The 20,986-nt window shown below is 48.4% G+C and overlaps 1 long non-coding RNA gene across 1 annotated transcript; it reads left to right on the top strand.

The window, feature by feature from the left end:
- Positions 1-11,837: 11,837 nt before the first annotated feature.
- LOC139057156 (uncharacterized) lies at positions 11,838-20,159 on the top strand. The gene is made up of 3 exons (XR_011512596.1): positions 11,838-12,647; positions 12,786-13,073; positions 20,051-20,159. It is a non-coding gene; the product is annotated as an uncharacterized lncRNA (long non-coding RNA).
- The last annotated feature ends 827 nt before the right edge of the window (positions 20,160-20,986 follow it).

Here is a 20,986-nt window from a genome sequence, read left to right as displayed (position 1 = left end):
GCCGCCAAGCGCCAGATGACTGGGACCGGTTTCAATTCACATGCATTTAAGCCTAGGAACTTTCGGCGTGAAACTTAAGGCATCAACCTGAATACTCAGTAACATCGCAATAAAAACAGTTGTCGTGACTCTAAACTACACGCCTTCTATTGGCTTTATCCAAATAGTTACGAGAGAGTCGTTCACTTAATGCTCATTTCTTTTTTCAATACCTGAACGATATATCTCAGCAACCTCCTCGTGTGACGAGACTAAGCGATGACTCGTCTTACACTTATTTCTTGCTGTCGTGATGAAGGGCAAGTTTATTTTCACATAAGAAGCGATAATTCTTGCAGTAATAAAAATACGAGTTACGAAGTCTAAGCCCTTCATCAAATTTGTAAAGAAACGATCGATCTGACTGCTGCCTCTAATTGATTCACTAATATCGTGAGTGAACTTCAGCTGTGTCTCACACGTAAAGCCTATCCTGAAGCGATGCTGCAGGTGGGACATAAAAAGGGGTTCAATAAAAGTGTAAAATAATTTTAAATGTTTTGCAGGCTACATTCATTAAGAATATCGACAGGTAGTTCAGTTACTGTTTTGTCACCACCCTTGTGCATATTTACCTTTTACAAATAACACCGCAGATCCCTTTTATACAGATATATTTCATACAGAAGCACAAAAAACGGGGAGGGTGTCAGGGCGATCAATAACGCATATTCATGATCAAGTTTGATATATATCAGGTCTAGCAGCTCAGTGCTTATTTATTTATTTATTTAGAAATGCTGTCAACCCTCAGTTGAAGGTCATAACAGGGAGGGATGTTACATATACGTTCATACAAGACAGCCAGATACAAAAGAAATATGCACATGCACTACAGTGTCCTGCGGATACAATACAAAATACGATATACAGACTGTAAGACATGTATTCAAATGTTCAACCAGCTTCCGCACGCACACAAACAGAAAAAAAAAGGAAAAAGAGAAAAAAAAGAAAAGAAAACACTTTACAATATCCACATGGTACAGTTTTAGTAAAGAACCTTGATTGCATTTGTAAACAATGCAGTATCAGAACTGCGAACAATTTCTGCAGGCAGCTTGTTCCACAGCTCTAGTGACTCTGGGAAGAACGAACAACGAAAGGCATTGGTTCGGGACAAGTACGGTTGAATAGCTTCACTATGATTTAAGCGGGAGCTCAGTCTGCCTGGAGGTTTTAAATACAAATCTTTATTAATTTTTATTTCGCCGTGAATTATTTGAAATAACGTTTTTACTCTCTGCTTCTTGCACCGATCTTCCAATAATTCAAGACCGCAAGACTTTAACATCGCCGAAACTGAGTCTGTCCTTCTATATTTCGAACAAATGTTGCACCTTCTCTATTTTGGCCCACATTACCTTTTGATGGGGCGCCCATGCTACTAACGCATATTCTAGGGATGGTCGAATAAGAGATCTGTAAGCCAGCAGTTTAACATCTTTTGTTGCCCTCCCCAGTCTTGCTCTTAAAAACCCAATTTATTCTGTGCCGCAGAGCACACACTCTCTCAATTGATTGTGCCATTTTAAATCATGCGAAATAGAGACACCAAGATATTTGAAACAGGGAACATTAACTAGATTGTAGCCTTGAATATCGTACTGAAAAGCAAAAATATTCTTTTTGCAGGATATGCGTGTATGCGGTCTTATGAAAATTAATTCGCATTTCCCACTTGTCACACCAACTCCCAAACGCCTGAAGGTTTCGGTTGAGCTTAATCTGATCCTCTAAACAATATACCGGCGCAAAAATGAAGCAGTCATCTGCAAAGAGTTTTATCTTAGCAGAACTATCTAAAGCGGTTGCTACATCATTGATGTAAAGCAGAAAATGTGTTGGCCCTAACACGGACCGCTCTGGTACTCCTGAGTATACATCTACAAAACCAGACTCGGAACCATCAACGCGAACTGCCTGCTTGCGCTTAGTTAAATAATCTTCAATCCATTTTAGAACGTCGCCATTTATAACTGCTTTGTATAGTTTAAAAAGTAATTTACGATGGGGAACCTTATCAAAGGCTTTGGCAAAATCAACGCATATGACATCCATTTGTTCACAGTTGTCCATAGCTCTGGAAAAATCGTGTAAGGTCTCAATGAGCTGTGTCACTGTGGAAAGTCCCCGTCGGAACCCATGCTGGCATGCGCAAAGGAGGCCATTTGATTCTAGGAAGATAATTATATGTTTTGCTATGACGTGTTCCATAACCTTGCAGCAAACTGACGTAAGGGAGGACGGTAGTTATTCATTAGAGTACGATTGCCACTTTTAAATATGGGGATAACTACAGCACAATGCCAGTCCTGTGGCACGGAATGGGTGCTTAGTAATTTCTGAAAAATAATTACCAAATAAAATGATATCCACTCAGCATACCTTTTCAAAAAGCCAGTAGGTATTCCGTCTGGCCCAGAAGCCTTCTTGTCATCTAACTGTAGCAACTGCTGGAATACGCCCCTCTGAGTAAAGTTGATAGCGTCCATGGAACTTTCGCTGAAAGATGCCCCATCATCTACTGGAAATGGTCGATCACTGCGCGTGAATACTGATTGGAAATATTTATTTAATCCATCAGCGATAACACCTATAGCTTTTTCTTCTACTAGAACATTTCCTACCGTAATTTACTTTATTTTTTCCTTTCTGCGGTCTAAATAACGCCAAAATTTTTCTGGGGAAGTCTTAAGAAAATCACTTAGAGTGCGATTAAAAAATTTTTGCTTCGAACAGCTACGAAAATGGTCCCGCCGGAGGCGCATCTAGAGAACGTAGACAGTAAGCTTCTACACATGTGGGAAGCTAAGGCAGGGTTGCAACGGAGATGGAAAAAACAAAAACACAACCGGACGCTTCGTAGAAAGATAGCCAAATTGAACAGGGACATAGAAAAGTACGCCCAGCAGCTATGCAAACAACAGTGGGAGGAAAAATGCAACGACATGGACAGTCAGATAGGAATGGCAAAAACGTGGAACATCCTTCGATATTTATTAGACCCGGACGGGACAAAGTCGGCACATAGGCAAAATATAAATCGGCTAATACAAACGTACCGAGGGACAGAGCAGGACTTCCTCAAGGAAATCGAGAAAAGATACATCTCGCAAGTGCTGCCCGTCGTACACCCTGACTACACAGGGCAGGTAAATGACGAATTAGACAGCAAAATCGGCGAGTCAGAGGTCAGGGCAGCCCTGCAGAAACTCAATACCAAGTCGGCACCCGGACTAGACGGTGTAACGAATAAAACGCTAAGGAACTTGGACGATGAGTCTATAGCTAAGTTAACCGAATATATTAACGAATGCTGGGAGGCAGGGCAGATTCCGCAGCAATGGAAGACTGCACAAATCGTGTTAATACCTAAACCGGGCAAGCGACTGCAAATTGAGAACTTGAGACCCATATCTCTCACTTCTTGCGTGGGGAAACTCATGGAGCACGTGGTCCTAGCTAGGATGACCACCTACCTCGAAGACTGCGACGCGCTCCCGCCCACGATGATAGGATTCAGGAGAAACCTCTCAGCGCAGGACGCTCTGTTACAACTAAAACATCAGATCATAGACGATTCGGGCAGATCGACAAAGGCAATTCTCGGGTTGGACCTAAAAAAGGCCTTCGATAACGTAACACATGCAACGATACTGGATAGAGTAGGCGAACTAGGACTGGGAAAACGCACGTACGATTATGTACGCAATTTTCTAACGGGCAGAAAGGCAAAGATCACGATAGCGGACCTAGTTTCGGAGGATATCGAGATAGGCAGCGCAGGTACGCCACAGGGCTCGGTCTTATCACCGATGCTATTCAATCTGGCGCTTATCGGGCTGCCAGCCAAGCTTCAAGAAATCGAGGGTCTAAATCATACCTTATACGCAGGCGATATTACCCTATGGGTGAGAAACGGAAGTGACGGGCAGATGGAACAAACGCTTCAAACAGCGGTCGAAACAATCGAAAAATATCTAGAGGGGACAGGGCTAACATGCTCGGCAGAGAAATCGGAGCTGTTACTGTACAGACCGACTCGCAGAGGTCGCAAACCAGGCAACTACAGGGAAGAGCTCACTCATAGAGAGGAGATACAGTTAAAGACGGCCGATGGGAAACCCATACCCAAGGTCGATAGGATCAGGGTATTGGGGCTCCTCATTGAAGCCAAGGGCAACAACGGAGAAACCCTCAGAAGACTGGAGGGAACTGTAGCGCAAATCATGAGGCTAATCAGAAGGATAACAAATAAACATAGCGGGATGAAAGAGGAAAACACGATCAGGTTAATACAGGCCTTCGTAATAAGTAGAATAGTGTACGTAGCGCCGTACTTAAAATGGCAGGTCGCGGAAAAGATCAAACTAGAATGCCTCATTCGGAAAATATACAAACTAGCCACAGGACTACCGATCAGCACCAGCACGGACAAGTTGCTGCAATTAGGCCTACACAACACTATAGACGAGCTCATTGAAGCGCAATGTACGGCACAATATGAACGCCTCTCTAAGACTAGAGCAGGCAGACACATCCTAGAGAGATTAGACATAGGTTACCACACACAGCATGGTGTCAAGGTGGACATCCCGAGAGATACAAAGGAAAGATTGGTAATACCTCCCTTACCAAAGAACATGCACCCAGAACACAATGAGGACAGAAGAACGAACAGAGCGATGCAAATACAGAAGAAATTCGGCAGCGACAAGGACGCAGTGTTCGTAGACGCGGCTCGATACAGTCGCAGACGGGGATTTACGGCAGCCGTAATCGATAGGGATAAACGGTGCAAGACATGCGCGACGATACGCACCACAAGTAACGAGATAGCTGAAGAAGTAGCCATAGCGCTCGCAGCAGCTCAGACTAACGCAACCGTGATAGTCAGCGACTCTCAGACGGCAATAAGAAACTTTGCCAACGGCCGAATCTCCCCGGAGGCACTACGAATTCTTCTTGCAGGAGGGCAAAATTACAAAAGAAAGATATATATCACCTGGACACCCGCTCACACCCTCGCGGAGGACGGCAACAACGAGGCGGCACATGACGCGGCTCGAGGGCTTACGGACCGAGCCGCAGTCGCAAGTGACGCCCCGACACCCTCCGGACGTGACGGTGCGGTAAATGAGTGGGAGTGGGAGGACAGAATGACAACATATAATGACATTACGAAACATTATAGGTTACAGAGGTGCATATTCCCGCGACCTCACGCAAAATTGACAAAAAAGCAGTCTGTCGCATGGCGGCAGATACAAACTAGGACGTACCCGAATCCTGCGCTCTCGCACATCATATATCCGGGTGTATATCCTACGGACAAATGCAGAACATGTGAATCCAGAGCCACTCTGGAGCATATATTATGGGAATGCCGAGGGCTAAATAGCAATAAAGAAAACGCGGTCTCTAGCAGCAGCCTTCGCACGCGCTGGGAAGCCGCGCTGCTCAGCCCCGCCCTCGAAGATCAATTATGGGCCGTCCAGCGGGCCGAGGATGCCGCCAGGACCCAAGAACTCCTGGCCGTCACCTAGGCGGGCCCTTTGGCCCTCCCAACCAACTCGCAGGGCACACAATAAAGTTCTTTCCTCCTCCTCCTCGAGCTGAGTAACAAAGTCTTTATTCTCTGACGTACTGCGTGTATTTCCTTAGGATCTGCTTTTCCTTTGCGCAGCCTTTTTAATTTCCGTTTCGCGTGAACAATATCCCTAGTTATCCATGGGTTACTCCGCTTCGTTTTCTTGAGTCGAGTCGGAACAAACTGATCTATGCAGACTTTAATAATAGCTTGAAAGCGCTGCCACAAATCTTCAACTGTTTCGACCTCGGAGACATTTTCAAATTCGTTGAAACACTTTTCTAAATAATCTAGAATAGACTTATCATCGGCCTTAGCATAGTCTTTGATTTCAACACGTACAGTAGGTTTTGTAGGTTGTGGTGTACAAGTAAGCACATTCAGCAAAATGATTTTGTGATCGTATGTACCATCGGTGACTGCCATTTCATAATCGCCTACTTTATGGGAAAGGAACACCAAGTCAAGCAATGACTGCGATTGGGACGTTATACGTGTGTTTTCCTTCACTATTTGCCTTAAGTTATGAAAAAATGTGATATCCAATAATTTTTCGGCACTAGAAATTTCTGTATTTCCAGGCGAAATAAGTTCCCAATCGATATGTGGCAAGTTAAAATCAGCAGTCATTATTACCCTTACTTACTTACTTACTTACTTGTAGTAAAGACATGATAAATATTTCACAAGTTTCGATAACATTTATTTGTGCCAGTTTTATGGTGCTCTTCAAACCTTCGACTCTGTTGAACGCTGATTAAACATCTAAACCTTTCTGATTTACCTTGCTCATCTTCACGATTACATATATATTCAATTACATTTGAAATGACAACGTTAGATTGCTCGTTTTTTTTTACCGTACTTCCACAATTCATTCGGCTTAGCTTTAGGTTTCTCTACAAGACAATAACGGTAAGCACTTGGCGTAATAGTTCGGGGTAAACGCGCAATGTGGAGAAACGTAATAATAAAGGGAAAATGAGACATCCACCCAATCGTAGCAATTGCTACAGAGGAACCCCGTTGCGGTTCCTCGAAAGAAAGACTCGCAGTTGAAGAAAAATTCGTCCTCATCCGGAACTCGAACTCGGCACCCGGTCCCACGCCTTTCCGGGGCAGCCGCTCTACCATCTGAGCTAAGCAGGTGGCTAGCAGATGGCAGGGCAAAGTCAAATTCATCAACTACTCGAAAAAATTTAGCAGGAATTTGGCATAATAGTTCTGTGGACACCCGCATGGTGGGGAAACGTCGTTATTAAATGGAAAATGAAAAATCCACCCATTGGTAGCAATTGCTAGAAAGGAAACCCGTACGGGTTCCTCGAAAGAAAGTCTCGCAGTTGAAGAAAAATTCGTCCTCATCCGGAACTCGAACTCGGCACCCAGTCCCACTGCCTTTCCTTGGGCAGCCGCTCTTCCATCTCAGCTAAACAGGTGGCTAGCAGATGGCAGGCCGAAGTAGAATTCACCAACTACTCGAAAAAATTTGACAAGAATTTGCATAATAGTTATGTGGAAACCTGCCAAGTGGAGAAACGTAATTAATAAAAGAAAAATGAGACATCCACCCAATTCTAGCAACTGCTACAAAGGAAACAAGTACGGGTTCCTCGAAAGAAATCCTCGCAGTTGAAGAAAAATTCGTCCTCATCCGGAACTTGAACTCGGCACCCGGTCCCACCGCCTTTCTGGGGCAGCCGCTCTACCATCTGAGCTAGGCAGGTGGCTAGCAGATGGCAGGGCAAAGTCAAATTCATCAACTACTTCAAAAAATTTCGCAAGAATTTGGCGTTATAGTTATGTGGAAACCCGCAAGGTGGAGAAACGTAATTAATAAAGGGATTGCGCGTCCTTGACCGCTTCCACCTTGACCAAATCATCGACTTTCGCCTGCAGTGCCACCCGCTTCTCCCGCCGGCCGCCATTGCGCTCCCCACATTTATTTACGGTCGGTCTAGAGAGACACGTGCACGGCGTTTTCTGGTCCGGAATACCCGGGTGTTGCGTGCCCCAGTGCACGAACCACTCACGGAGTGACTGCAAGATGTTCTTATTTCCTAAGGAAACGAAAAGACGACTCCTCTGGCTGCTTACGGTCAAGCGCGACAAGTGGCAGCCCACGGACCGGTCGTGTGTGTGCAGCGTAAGTTATGCCATTTCTGCATTCGTAGATATTCGTTCATTTTTGTGCTTTTTCCCGTAGCGTGTTCGTCTTGTATTCTTGATATCTGTCACATATGCATGCGTGTGTAACTCGCTTATTTCTGGATAACACAAAATGCTTTGTTTTTAATCGCGTGTTGCACACCGGCTGCAAGAGCGTGCGCATTACGCACACGTTGTGCATACGTTGTGCGCATTACGCATACATTACGCATACGTTGAGCGCACTTTGTGACCGCCGTCTCGTACAATTTGATATTGTACTTAGCTGGAAGAGCATACGCATGGCGCAGTAGAAGGTAAGGTGAGCTTTAAGCTTGCCTTTCATGTAATGACTTACGGATAGTGTTGACGTGTTTTCGCGGCGTTATTCTTGTGCCGTTGTCCAACTCGGGCGGTACTTGCTGTCCGTGCGTATATGTGTTCATGCGTGTGTTTTTGTGTGTGGGGATGAAACCAATGACCAGGCACGACGCATGTATGGTCATGACAAACATGTCATGTCACGACTCATCATGACTGATTTAGTGACAATTGGTGGTTACTACTATGTATACAAGCCACGTAGTTGTGCATTGGGCATGAGTCATTTGATCATGCATTGTCTGTGCGTTCGCTATTTTTCCCCACCCGATGATCGGCGAATTATTTGAATACCGGATAAGACATTATTTATGATGATTTCAAGGCTACGTGTCCGTTTAACGACAGAAATTTATTTTGGGTGGTGACAGAATTAGACGAAAAAGAGAGCTGTTGTGTTCGGGCTCCGCGAACTTTGTGGACAGCGTGACGCCAGTGTTGACCTACAACATTGCCCTTTTGAGCATGCATATAATATAACAGGGTGCCACTTTTTATATTTAAAATGATTTCTTAGCTCACTACCATTGTTCCACCTATCAGTATAGGCAAGAAGTTTTAATATATTGATTTGGAAAGCGCACACGCCTTCAGTTCATATTGTAGAATTTCCTCACACTATCCCTGTTTGTTCAGAGAAAGCCGACAGTCTTTGGCTTCTTCCTGATTATATTTTAGCGAGCCCCTAAATTTCACTTCACACAGACACAGCGAAAGACGGCGAGTCTCGTGCCTGCGTATGTTTCGCACCTTTAACCAAGGTGAACAGTCACCAGCTAGCCCAACAAGACATTCTTTTAAGGTCTGCGCGGCTGGCGTGGACGGCAGTTTTTTGCTGCCAGCAAGTCCAGTTGGAAATTCCGTTTTAAAAAAACTGGCTGTGGCTTAGCTAAGGTTAAGCCCAGGATACGAAGCATACTAGCCTTTATTTTAACGCGACAGCGTTAAGGAGCTCGTGTCGCAGAAAAGCCGGTGTCGTCCGGCGTCGGCTCAGGCGTGCGGCGCTTGCTCGGGCGCACATTTCGTTGTCGCGCCGAACACTGCGTTGCTCGACGCTCACCGCGTCCGATGCGGGGCGCGTAGTCGCTGCGCCGTAGCAAAGCCACCTAGAAACAGTCTCTGTAGCAAGCCGCAACCTTCGCTTCTCATTCCAACGAGCAGCTCTGTCTCCAGGAGGCATCTCACCTCGTGAATGTCTAGCAGAGGCAAGCGCAGCTGCTTATATACCGCCGCGACGCCGCGAACGACGGCGCGAGTTGGAGCCCCGTTTCTCCTCTGTCGTGACGTCACGGTGTCACGTGGTATTGAAGGTGACACTGCCGCGCCTGAGGAGCTCGGTTGAGCTCTAGTAATATGCTTCGCATAAAATAAAAATGACAGAATATTAAATTGGTACCTTCACACTCCTGATGCGAAAATTTCGTGTTCTCGACGAACTGTGCATGCAACTGCGCGATGTCCGTCGACTGCCTACGGAGCGGGCATCTTAATGGCGCACGCCGTAACAGACGACGCGGTTGTCTTCACCCTGCACGGCGGCGGAGGGGAGCGCGCGCATCGAGGCACCCTAGGCATGCGTAGAGTTACTGTATATGCTACCAAATACCTTTGGGAGCATATACAGTAACTCTAGGCTTGTGTCGAGAATAGCGCCCCCTATTGGCCTTGAGCTCCACCACTGGAAAAGCTGGCGCCACCGTCGGCGTGACGTGCTAGGAGGGATCACGTGGACATAGCGGCCGCGTCGGCTGCTTCGGGCGCGCCGAAGCGAGCTGAAAACGAGTTTAAATTCCCTCGTACGCTGCGGTCCTCATTGTGGCGAAATTTTCCCGCTTCTGGCGTCTCCTTTACAACGCTTGAAAGCACTACAATAGGTAGTGGCTGCCTTTGAAGGCGCGCAACTTGGTAGGCTACTGCTTGGTGCCGCAGGGCCGGACGCACGTAATGGAGGCCGGTGTCAGCCTTATTCACACGTAGCCGCAGGACCAGAAGCTGCGTGAAGCTTGGCTCGCGAAACATAAAACCGGCAAACAGTCATCGGCTACAACTCGGGTATGCAGCAAGCACCGACGCGAGGAAGATTTCTGCTATGGCGCCCGGTCTGCGATGTTCTGAAAACGCGCACTGAGACGCTCGCCCGAGGCCGCTGCCCGACTAATGTCATGACGGTTTGGTCTAAGAACTTGTCGATGCTATAGGTACTGGCAAGTTCAGTGAAGTGGAAAGGCAGTGGTAAGAAGCACATTTAAAAAAAGCATGGCATATGGTCATGCTTGTGTTATGAATTAATGCACTGGATTACAAAAAAGGAGCAGCGGGAAATTGCACGCCGAGAACACCGATAAACACACAGTACGACGCAACTCGAGAAATAGTATTGAAAGGTGAAATAATTTAGAAGAAAAAAAAAAGATTGAATCGTTGCGACGGCACATCACAGTCCCCGTAGGCGTCGAAGTCTCTACAATGAAATTATTTTTGAACAGCTCTGATAGCGCCCACACAACAATGGTTGCTTGTAAACTGTCAAACGCTCATATTCTGCGGCCTAAAGCTCATGGCACGGTGCGCAAACGCGCACGCGGTGAAAGCGAAACAGTACGCGGACAAGCATCCAGACGCGCGCAGTCGGTCGCTGCGAATCTGTGCGATCGCTGCATTGAGGCTTCATTCTATTAAGCTCCATTTAGTTATACAAACACTATAAGGACATATTTCACATACTCTGCTCTCAGCGTTTGCCTACCTTTCACGCAAGAAGCCGGTTCGGGATACTCCATCGCGGCGATCGACCGCGCGCAGTGGCGTTCACTGTACGTATTCGGTAAAGAGACATAGCGTCTATAAACGATTCTGTGCTTTCAGTTTGCCCAAGATTATTATTTAGACAGTAAAAAACTTCTCTCGTTTCAAAAGTACTTACAGAAATATCCGGGAGAGCTCGCGCGTGGTGTTTTCAGTGAGCGCTGACAGCAAAACCGATGAGGAGCGCGCCACGTGATCCCTCATACTACGCCAGCGAGGCGCTTCCGATAGATGGCGACTCCGTAACTCCTCGCCGCCAATATCTGTCTGCGAGGCTTGTATTGGCTGGCGTTGTACGATGCTTCGTCTAAAACGTGGATATGGCTACACAAATAACGCGTTCTTAGAAAGTGTCTGCGTTCACCCGGTGAACGCAGCGCAAGCGTTAGGTTCACCCAAACGTCACGTCCGGGACGCCACATCCGGTCTTTGTTTTTTTACGTCCGTGATGTCGCATTCGGCCTTTTTGGCGGCATAATATGGCATATGGCAGGCTCGGAGTGCACGAAGCGGTGGATCGCTTATTTTTCGGGCTTTTGCTTCTCGTAAGTATACTTAGTCTTTGCGTTTCATGTGCATCTACTACGCGTAGCTAATCTTTCGACTGCATGATGCCATATATAGGTGTTCTGTGATGATACTTTATAGCCAGGTTCCTCACGAGCTTTTGTGATGCATTGCAGGGACCGCCACACCGGCCAGCCAGTGCTACAGTGCCCTAACGCAGAGAACGTATATTACACGGAACTGCGCTCCTTCAGAGTTATTTAGAGTCTTTGTCAGAAGCACGTAACAGTAACATTACTTGGTTACGGTGCTGCTACATGGCAGAATATTTGAATGGCAGATGTCCCGAGTGCGGCATGTAAGTACGTACGTACGCGCGCTTGTTTAGCCTAAATAAGAGTTTCTATTGTTCCCCAAGGGAAATGCACATTCCTGATGCATGGTTCAGATCTGCCGGCTAAGGGCGGTAGTGAATAAAGTCACCAAATTGCGGCCTCGTTGCGGTCTCGCATTGCGGCCTCATTGCACGGTCGGGAAAAATTGCTTTATAACCAAAATTTCGCTGCGCTGTCAGCAGCCATTCACTGATAAGCTTTCTCCGCAGCGTAATGCTCAGTGCAGATGTGATGGGGGTTGTGTGTGCGGTCGGAATGTGACCGATATACCTGAACGCAGTGTCATTCAGCGATGTGCACAGCTGTGGCTGATTGTAGAATGTGGGCTGTGACAGGAGTGATGGGGACCATGCTCCTGCCTCGGCCAAGGTTGCAGCGATTTCAGAGCTGCAGGGAGCGCCCAGGCAGAACCTAATCTCGGCCCTATGCTGCAGCTCCAGCTTCTTGAGACGGGCACGTGGTAGTGCCACGAGTGGGAGGACGTACCGCAGGCGTGAGGTGGCTACTGCATGGTACAGCCGCAGAGCCCACCTAGTGATGCAGCTCTGTCCTCGGGCAACAAGCTGGGAGACTGCCTTGTGGACCCGGAGGACCTGGACATGCAGGGTCTTGACAGCAGGCAGCCAGGTCAGCCGGTGATGAACGTGTAGCCCCGGGTACGTCACTGCCGGGTTTCAAGGTCGCCTTCCAGTTGCAGCTGTGCAGCGGGCGGTTGCTCTTGGGTGGAGCAGCATGGCCTCCGTCTTCCTTGCCGAGATGGCAAGGCCAATGCAGCTCAGGTAAGCAGCGGCGGTGTCGAGGGCTCTTTGCAGAGCCGAGCGCGCACTGCTGTGGCTGTGTGGTGGATTTCGCACACATAGGGCGATGTGGTCCGCGTTGATGGAGGTATTCACGTGGTTGTGGGGGTCACTCTGCAGGACAGCAGGCAGTCGGGCCAGGTTGAACAGGAAAGGGCTCACCACTGATCCTTGTGGGACGCCCTCTACCAAATAGGTAAGGGCCTGCTGAACGACTGGATAGGGCAGGGCGTCAAAGGCCCCCTTCATGCCGATAAGCACCAGGAGCACGGCGTCACCGCAGGCCTTGGCCTCTTCCAGCGTGGAGACCACGTCCACGATGGAGTCCGCACTGCATCAGCTCCGCCGGAAGCCTATCTGCTCATCGGCCAGAAAGCAATGGCCTCCATCAGCTTGCAAGCAGCAGAGGTGAGTGAGACTGGCCAATAGGAGCTCACGTTTTTCAGCCGGCCTTCAGGATGGGGGCCACGTAGGCTGTGCGCCACGACTCCGGCACCTGCCCTGACTGCCAGATGTTTAAGCAGTCAAGCAGGTGCAGCTGCTCGCTGGCGGCCAGGTTGCGAAGCATTTGGGTTCCTGGTGCACTGGGCTCCTGGTGCACTGCGATGCTTGGAGCTCGTGCAGCCTCAGCGGGTCCTGGTAGATAGCCATAACCTGGCTCGATGGCCACCCTGGGTGGTGAGAGAGAAGGGAAGACGGAAAGGCAGGGAGGTTAACCAGGCTGAGTCCAGTTTGCTACCCTACACGTGGGGAGGGGAATGGGGAGTGAAAGAGGAAGAGAGAGAACTTAAGTGTAGGATGTCTATAGTCGGGCACTCAAGTCTGTTGCCCTCAGGCAGCGAAAAAGCGCTTGGACTGCTTTCTGGGCCAATGAACTGTGAGGCCAGGCTCCCAAGACTGGATGACAGGCCATTTACAGAAGCGAAGACCCTGTGTGGTGGTTGTGCAGGCAGCTAGGCAGGCTGACGGAAGGCTGCCCTACCTTCAGGATGGCTGCAATGCGTGGTACAGCCAGCGCAAACTGGTTGGCGAGGAGCTCCGCAAGGGCCTCTTCGCTGATGCTCAGCGTGATGGCCACGGCGAGGACAGGTTGTAGGCTTCCTCTCCTGCTGGTGAGGGATTTGAGCAGTCTCCAAGCCAGGGGTCCCCTGGACCTGCCCTCGATGGCAGAGCAGAGGCTCCTCCTGCGCTGGGCTTGGCGTCTGCAGCGGGCATCTGCACGTCTGTACTCGGTCCAATGCTCTGCCTTGCCCGTCCGGATTGCTCCACGCTCCATACGGCGCCTGGAGGCACGAATGTTGAGCAGGTGGAGGTCCGGAGCGGGGGTATCTGGTTGGGTAGAGCACTGAACGGTGGCAGCCTGAGCACAATCCACGATGGCGCTCAGGAAGTCACGGCCATCGTCCAACTTGCTGCAGTGCTTCCGGAACAGGGACCAGTCTGTGACGTAAGTTCTTGACCTAGGCCTTCTCCCAGACCTGGGGCTGATCACAATAGGGAAGTGGTCAGACCCCCATTTGTCCGAAGTTGTGGCCCAGGAGTAGGAGCACTGCTCAGTGTTGAGGGAGAGGTCAATGGCCGTGCGAGCTCTGCGGTAGACGTAGGTGGGCTCCCTGGTGTTCCAAGGTCAGCAGGCCAGCTCAGCTGATGGCATCTGTGAGGGCTTTGCCTCAGCGGGTGCAGCTGCCGCTTCCCCAATCCGTGTGGTGTGCGTTGAAGTCACTGCACAGGACTGCATGCCCACCAAGGCGAACAGCCAGCTGGATGAGGCTGGAGGGATCCCACGGCTTTCCTGGACGGATGCAGATGCTCGCCACAGCCGTGTCCTGGCTGCCAAGGCGTACCACAACGGCGCATGACTCCAAGGGGCCACCGGCGATGTCAGCAACAGGTAGAACAGCACGCGCCAGGGTGCTGCGGACATAGATTGCCGTGCGTGGCTTTCCTGGCTTATGGACTCCATCTAGGCAGGGTGCCGCAGTGCAACTGCGTGTGGCACAGGTGGTGGCACCCGACTAGTCGGGAAGCCGTAGGTTCTCGGCCACGGCATATGTCTCCAACAGTGCGAGTACCGTATAGTGCAGAATATAGGTTGAGGTTTTTTCCCAAAAATATTACTAAAAGTTCACCCCTTGACTTACATACCGGCCCTTGGCACAGCATGAATAGTCGTCTGGCAGCATGTCTGGAGCGCAAACCTTTCGGCATCCACATTGTTATCGCCCCCTTGGTGACGGACGCGGCCCAACTCGCGGGCGCTGCGCGCTTCTTTATTCTGACGAAGTTCTTTATTCTATGGCGCAGTGCACCCGGAGCTCAAAGACAGGGTGGCGGATTTTGTCCGCGAGCATCGTGCCAGATCTTTGCCAGTCACAGCAGAACTCATCTGCATCAAAGCTATTGAGATCGCCCGAGAATCCGGACTGCCCAAGGAACAATTCAAGGGCTCCATTTATTGGGTTCGTCGCTTCATGCAACGCAAGGGATTCGCACTTCGACAGCGCAAATCAATCTGGCAGAAGCAGCCAGAGGCATACGAGGACAAGTTGGTCGAATTCCAGCGCTATGTTATCCGTCTCCGGCAGCAGCATGGCTACATGTTGGTACAGATCGGCAACGCTGATGAAATGCCGGTGTGGTTCGACATGCCGTCGCTCACCACAGTGTGCGAACGCGGCACAAAAGAAGTCGAGCTTCTTTCTACGGGGAACGAGCATTCACGGTGATGCTCGCGTGTACTGCAGATGGCAGAAAGCTGCCCCCATACATAATATTCAAGAGGAAGACGCTGCCGAAAGAGGCTTTCCCACGGGATGTCGTTCGCGTGAATGAAAAGGGCTATATGGACGAGGCCCTCATGCTCAATTGGATTAAGACCGTCTGGAATCGGCAACCAGGGGCACTCTTGCGGTGTCCGAGCATGCTCGTCCTGGATGCCTTTCGCGGGCACTTGACCGCAGGATTGAAGCTGGCACTCCGCGACGGGAGGACGGAACTCGCCGTCATTCCGGGAGGCATGACGTCAACACTTCAGCCACTGGACGTCGTGCTCAACAAGCCTGTTAAAGAACGTGTCCGTGAACAATATAATCAGTGGATGGCCGGCGACAACCTGATGACCCCAACCGGCCAGCTGCGCAGGCCACCTCTCGTCACTGTGGCCACATGGGTGTCGCAGGTTGTGCTCGCTGCCCGACGATACGGTGGTGTGGGCATTCAAGAAGTGTTGCATAAGCAAGAAGTGTTGCAAAATTTTTTGCATAAGCCAGGAACGCACACAGGAGTCCAAAGAACTTTGTCACCAGGAGAAAAAGTTACAGCACAGTGGGTCGAGTCGTAACGAAACTTGCGAGCGTCCTGGGAGACGTCGGTGTTAAGCGGGGCGAGGCGTCTGCACTCTGCGAGGCGAGACACAAACTGTTCCAAGAAAGGAACTGATGGGGGTACAGGAGTCGAAAGGAATGATACATCAAGAATGAAACTTGGTGAACAGCCATAGATGAAGAAAAATGTTAAAATCCAGTGGTACGTTGCGTAGCCATGTTATAGGCGAATGTCATGCACGACAGGATTGCATCCCCGTTCGTGTGGCCAGAGTAGATGTACAGTCGCATGCAATATGACTTGCAACACTCTTGTTCGTTGTTGAAGGGGCTCCACGGCTGCGCAGCAGCTCTGACATTCGAAATAGCGGTTTAATAGACACCACTAATTGAAGCTGTGTTTCGGTCTGGAACTTACCATGTGTCTGCATAGCCGTACAGCCTTGGAACCCCTTCGACCACGGGCACCGGTGTTGCAATTCATATTGCACGTGACTGTACATCGCAATCATCAAGCTGTTGGTCTGCGGATGGTAACTGGAAGTCGTCTTGCGAATTGTGTTAGAGGCGCACAGAACTTCGGTAAGGATAGAAGAGAGGAAGACTGCTGCGGTCACTGAGGAGAACGCGCGGAGCGCTGCGGTGTAAGATAATGTTGTGTAGAAAGAAATCGGCGACTTCAGCAGCAGTCCAGGATGGTAGAGATGCTGTCTCCGCATAGCGTGTTGGATGGTCTATGGCCGTTGCAATCCAACGATTTCCATGTGAGGTCATGGGAAGAGGACCGTACAAGTCTATTCCAACTACTTCAAAAGGCGAAGCGGGACAAGGCAGAGGTTGTAAAGAGCCAGAAGGAGCTGTTGGGTTTGCTTTGACAATGAACGCAGGGTGCAACATACTTCGCAACGGCTGAAGATGGGCCAGGCCAGGAGCAGCAACTTCATATTCTGTTGTAAGTCTTGTGGTAGCCTAGAGGACCAGTCGTCGCATGATCGTGAAAGGCTTCAAGCACCTCACATTGCAGAGAACATGGTATGACCGGGACCCATTTGTTGCCATCGATGTGATAAATGTTGCGATGTAAAACTCCATTGTGCAGCTTGAATTGATTAAGTTGTCGACGAAGTCAGGCGTTTGGAGGTGACGAAGAATCTTCCATGCGTTGGAGAATAGTTCAGCAGTATGGGTCGATGCGTTAGTGGGACACAAGGACAGATGGGCTGTTGTGTCTTAGCCATTCGAGGGCTACAATGGGTAAAGCCGATGAAGAGGACTCAGGACGTACACAATCGCGGAGAGGTTATGGTGAATCGTCATGATTCGGCAGAGGGTAGCAAGAGAGAGCATTGGTGTCTTGATGCTTCTTTGCAGCCCTGTAGGTGACATTGAAATCGTATTCCTGTAGGTGAAGCACACAGCAACCCAGGTGACCTGATAAATTCTTTAGCGATGAAAGCCAGCACAGTGTGTTATGGTCGGTAACAACTGTGAAATGGCGGCCATGAAGACATGGGTGAAATTTTAGCACGGCCCAACAGCAAAGCACTCCTGCTTGGTTATGGTGTAGTAATTTTCTGCACTGGTTAGTGCACGACTAGCCTAAGCAATTACTCGTTCGTGGAATGTGTTGTCGCATTGTAGTAGAATGGCATCGAGACTGACTGCTAGCGTCGGTGTGAAAGATGGTGGGCGCGGTTGGATCAAAGTGGCGCAGTACTGGGTCTGACGTCAAGGCATGTTGCAAAAGCAGGAAAGCATGTTCACATTCGTCGGACGAAACAAAGGGTGCATTACTGGGGAGGAGTTGATGGAGCGGAGACGTAAGTGTAGCGAAGTTGCATATGAAGTGCCGGAAGAAGCAAGTCCAAGAAAACTGTGCATGTCTTTTTGACGCAGTGGACACAAAATTCGAGGATGGCAGTAAGCTTCTCGGGGTCCGGACGAATACCTTCTTTGCAGACTATGTGCCCCAGAACTTTGATGGCCTTGCTGGCCAAACTGCATTTGTGTGTGTGTGTGTGTGTGTGTGTGTGTGTGCGCGCACGCGCGTGTGCGTGTGTTGAGCTGCAAACCAGCATTTGCAAGACAGGCAAGGACTTCATCAAGCTGTTGCAAATGTTGTGAGAACATGGTTGAAAACACAATGTCGTCGAGATAGCACAGACAGGTTTTCCATTTCAAGCCACACAAGACTTATCGATCATGCGTTCGAATGTGGCAGGCACATTGCAGAGTCCAAAAGGCATCGCACTGAACTCGTAGAGCCCATCAGGGGTGGCAAATGTCGTTTTTGCTTTGTCGGATTTGGACATCGGTATTTGCCAGTAGCCTGGTCTAAAGTCAAGGCTAGAAAAATACTCAGCACCATTGAGCGAATCTAGTGCATCATCCATCCGTGACACGGGGTGAACATCTTTGCGCACGATTTTGTTCAGCGCACGGTAACAGACGCAAGAACACACTGAGCTGTCTTCGTGACAATTGCAACGACATGAGTGTCAACAGCTCAAGTGACAGTTGATCCACGAGGCAACAGTTGGGGTTCGATTTGGTTTATTGCAGTAAGCAATGCAGACCCCTCAGAGAAGCGAATAAGGCCAGGGGTAATCAGAATTGCTCGAGATAGGGTATGGTCATAGGGTAGAATGAATACGCCGCCATCCACAATGTTACAGGAGTTGACACCTATAATCTTTTCTCTAGGTGGCCAAAGAACGTAATCGGAAGAGTTGACGAGACGAATGCATTCTTCGTGGTTAGGAAGAGAATTGCCAGTGGCATCATCCAGTTGTGTGAGGTGCTGACGACAAGAGATAGAAGCAAACGCCAAAGATAAGAAGTCCCACCCCAAGATGAGTTCATGGGTCACTCACGAAATACCGCAAAAACAATGTGGTGAAGAATTTAGTCTATGGACACACGAACAGGACACGGTGCGATTGGACGAATAATAACCTTGGCCGCTGCACAAAGAGAAAGGCCGGAGTAAGGCAATTCTTGTGTTTTATAGAGTCCCAAACAGTCACATGGCAATAATGGCCAAGCGTCTTGTAACATGGAGCCACCTCAGAATTGCGCCAAACAAAGATGATGGATGCAGCCAGTCTTGCCAGATAACTACATTTTGACTATTCTGTATTGTTTGCATTTTTTGTGTAAAAGGAATTGTCGCAGAGAGTTTTATCTTCAGTGGCCTTCATTTGACGTCATCTGCTACAACTAGCACATAAGTTAACTCCATAGCACCACTAGGATGGAGACATTGTGTCGTGGGGTGCTTCCTTAAAAGTGGACAAGAAGATTCTAAAGGAAAAGTGTGAGATGGTCACAGTAATAACCAAGGCATTTGGCATGGGAATGACCCAGCTATGAAAGTATTATCAGATGTGGACAAGCATATAATACTAAATGGCGCCTTGCACGAGTCCCAAGTGTCAAATGTAATGAGTATTGTGCATTGAAAGGGCCAAAAATGTTTCGTACATGCAAGGGAACACTATGGGCATTTGATAACAGTTGCTTAGATGTACTACATTAACAGGAACCAAACGAACTCCCTTAGACATAAGCATGCAGCAAATTCAAGGACTAGATGAAGCTTCAAAGAAGTAACTGCATTTCATGTAGGATAGGTGTGAATGACCTTTGTGCACGAGATCAGTGACAAAAACACTAAATTAATGCAGTACAGTGTCTGTATCATATCTTGTGCAGACCAAACTAGCCTGGAGTTTCAGCGTTCCTTGTCAGTTCATTTAAATAGGCACTACATTGTTCAAAGTGCAATATTGTTCTACAAAACATAATACGCAAGATGTAGCATGCTAACCCTCGTGGCTCAACAACTACTGAACCGAAACCTCAATGAGCAGTGAAGCTTCCTTGTAATTTTCATCGTAACCATACTTTCGCTCTTGAAAGTGAACCTCTTTAGTGAATTTGCTTGTGTATTAATTTTTCTTTAGGCAAGTATTTTTTATACATGTTAATGTCTCAATCCTGCTTTTTCTTTCCGGGGCTAAAACAAAATGCCTCTTATTTCACTTTGATCTTTTGACCTAGGAAGCCATCATCTGGTGCTGTGTACAGCAAGCACATGCTTCGGGCAGGGAGGGAGCCAGCACCATATCTACATCAGCAAGAACCTCGGTGCTCAAAATAAACATTTTCTGTGCAAATACCTGTCTTTTTATACTTCCAGCATGAATTAATAAGTTTCTTTTGCCTTCACATGCAGGAAGGTTTATAGGAATAAATAGTGACTGTTGAATGCCCAGGAAAAGCCTTGAAGCCATTCTACTTGCACAGTGATAAAGTACATGTGTACTTGAACTTGATAGTACAGAAACGAAAGGCAAAGTAACAGGCAAAATGCTCGGGGCAGCAGTCGTATAAATGGTAGATGAACACAGCTAATTGTGCTGTCCAGTTTCATTCAGTTTGACCAAATGTTGCAAGAATTGCCTTCAATATGAATCATTCAGTTTAGCCAGCTAAAGTCGAACTCGTACAAACTTTGGAATGTCTGCTGGGAATTTTAGCATAAATGGTATGTGTGCATCCTTCAGAAGCACCACAAGCCCAGTAAGGTTTTTGCGTTACTGTCCCCCCTCCCTTGGGGTTATTGCAGTGTCTACTTCAAGTGCTTGAGGGTATAATGGAAAATGACTCCATTCTCCAATGAGAAGGCTATATAAATATGCAGGACAAGAGCTTGTAGGCCTGGTTATAAGCATGAATTAGATATGTATAGACCAAAGGCAATATGAATACAATATGTTAAATTGCATCCATATGTGGGAACTGCCCACATCAAAGGAAAGAAAGTGCAATACTTGCAACCTACCAACATAAACATCAGTCTAGGGAAGGATTCTGTAAGAATCCACTAAGTGGACTGTTTCAGCACACACTGATTAGGTAGAGCTATAAGCTGGTAGAGCAAGTGGCAATGATCACCATGGGCTCTCGTGCTCTATTCATTCAGCGTGTACTGGA

Source organism: Dermacentor albipictus, chromosome 3 (assembly GCF_038994185.2).
Source record: "Dermacentor albipictus isolate Rhodes 1998 colony chromosome 3, USDA_Dalb.pri_finalv2, whole genome shotgun sequence".
In the NCBI taxonomy this organism is placed as follows: Eukaryota; Metazoa; Arthropoda; class Arachnida; order Ixodida; family Ixodidae; genus Dermacentor; species Dermacentor albipictus.
Note: the sequence above shows the minus strand (reverse complement) of the source record. Positions and strands in the feature narration are given on the sequence as shown.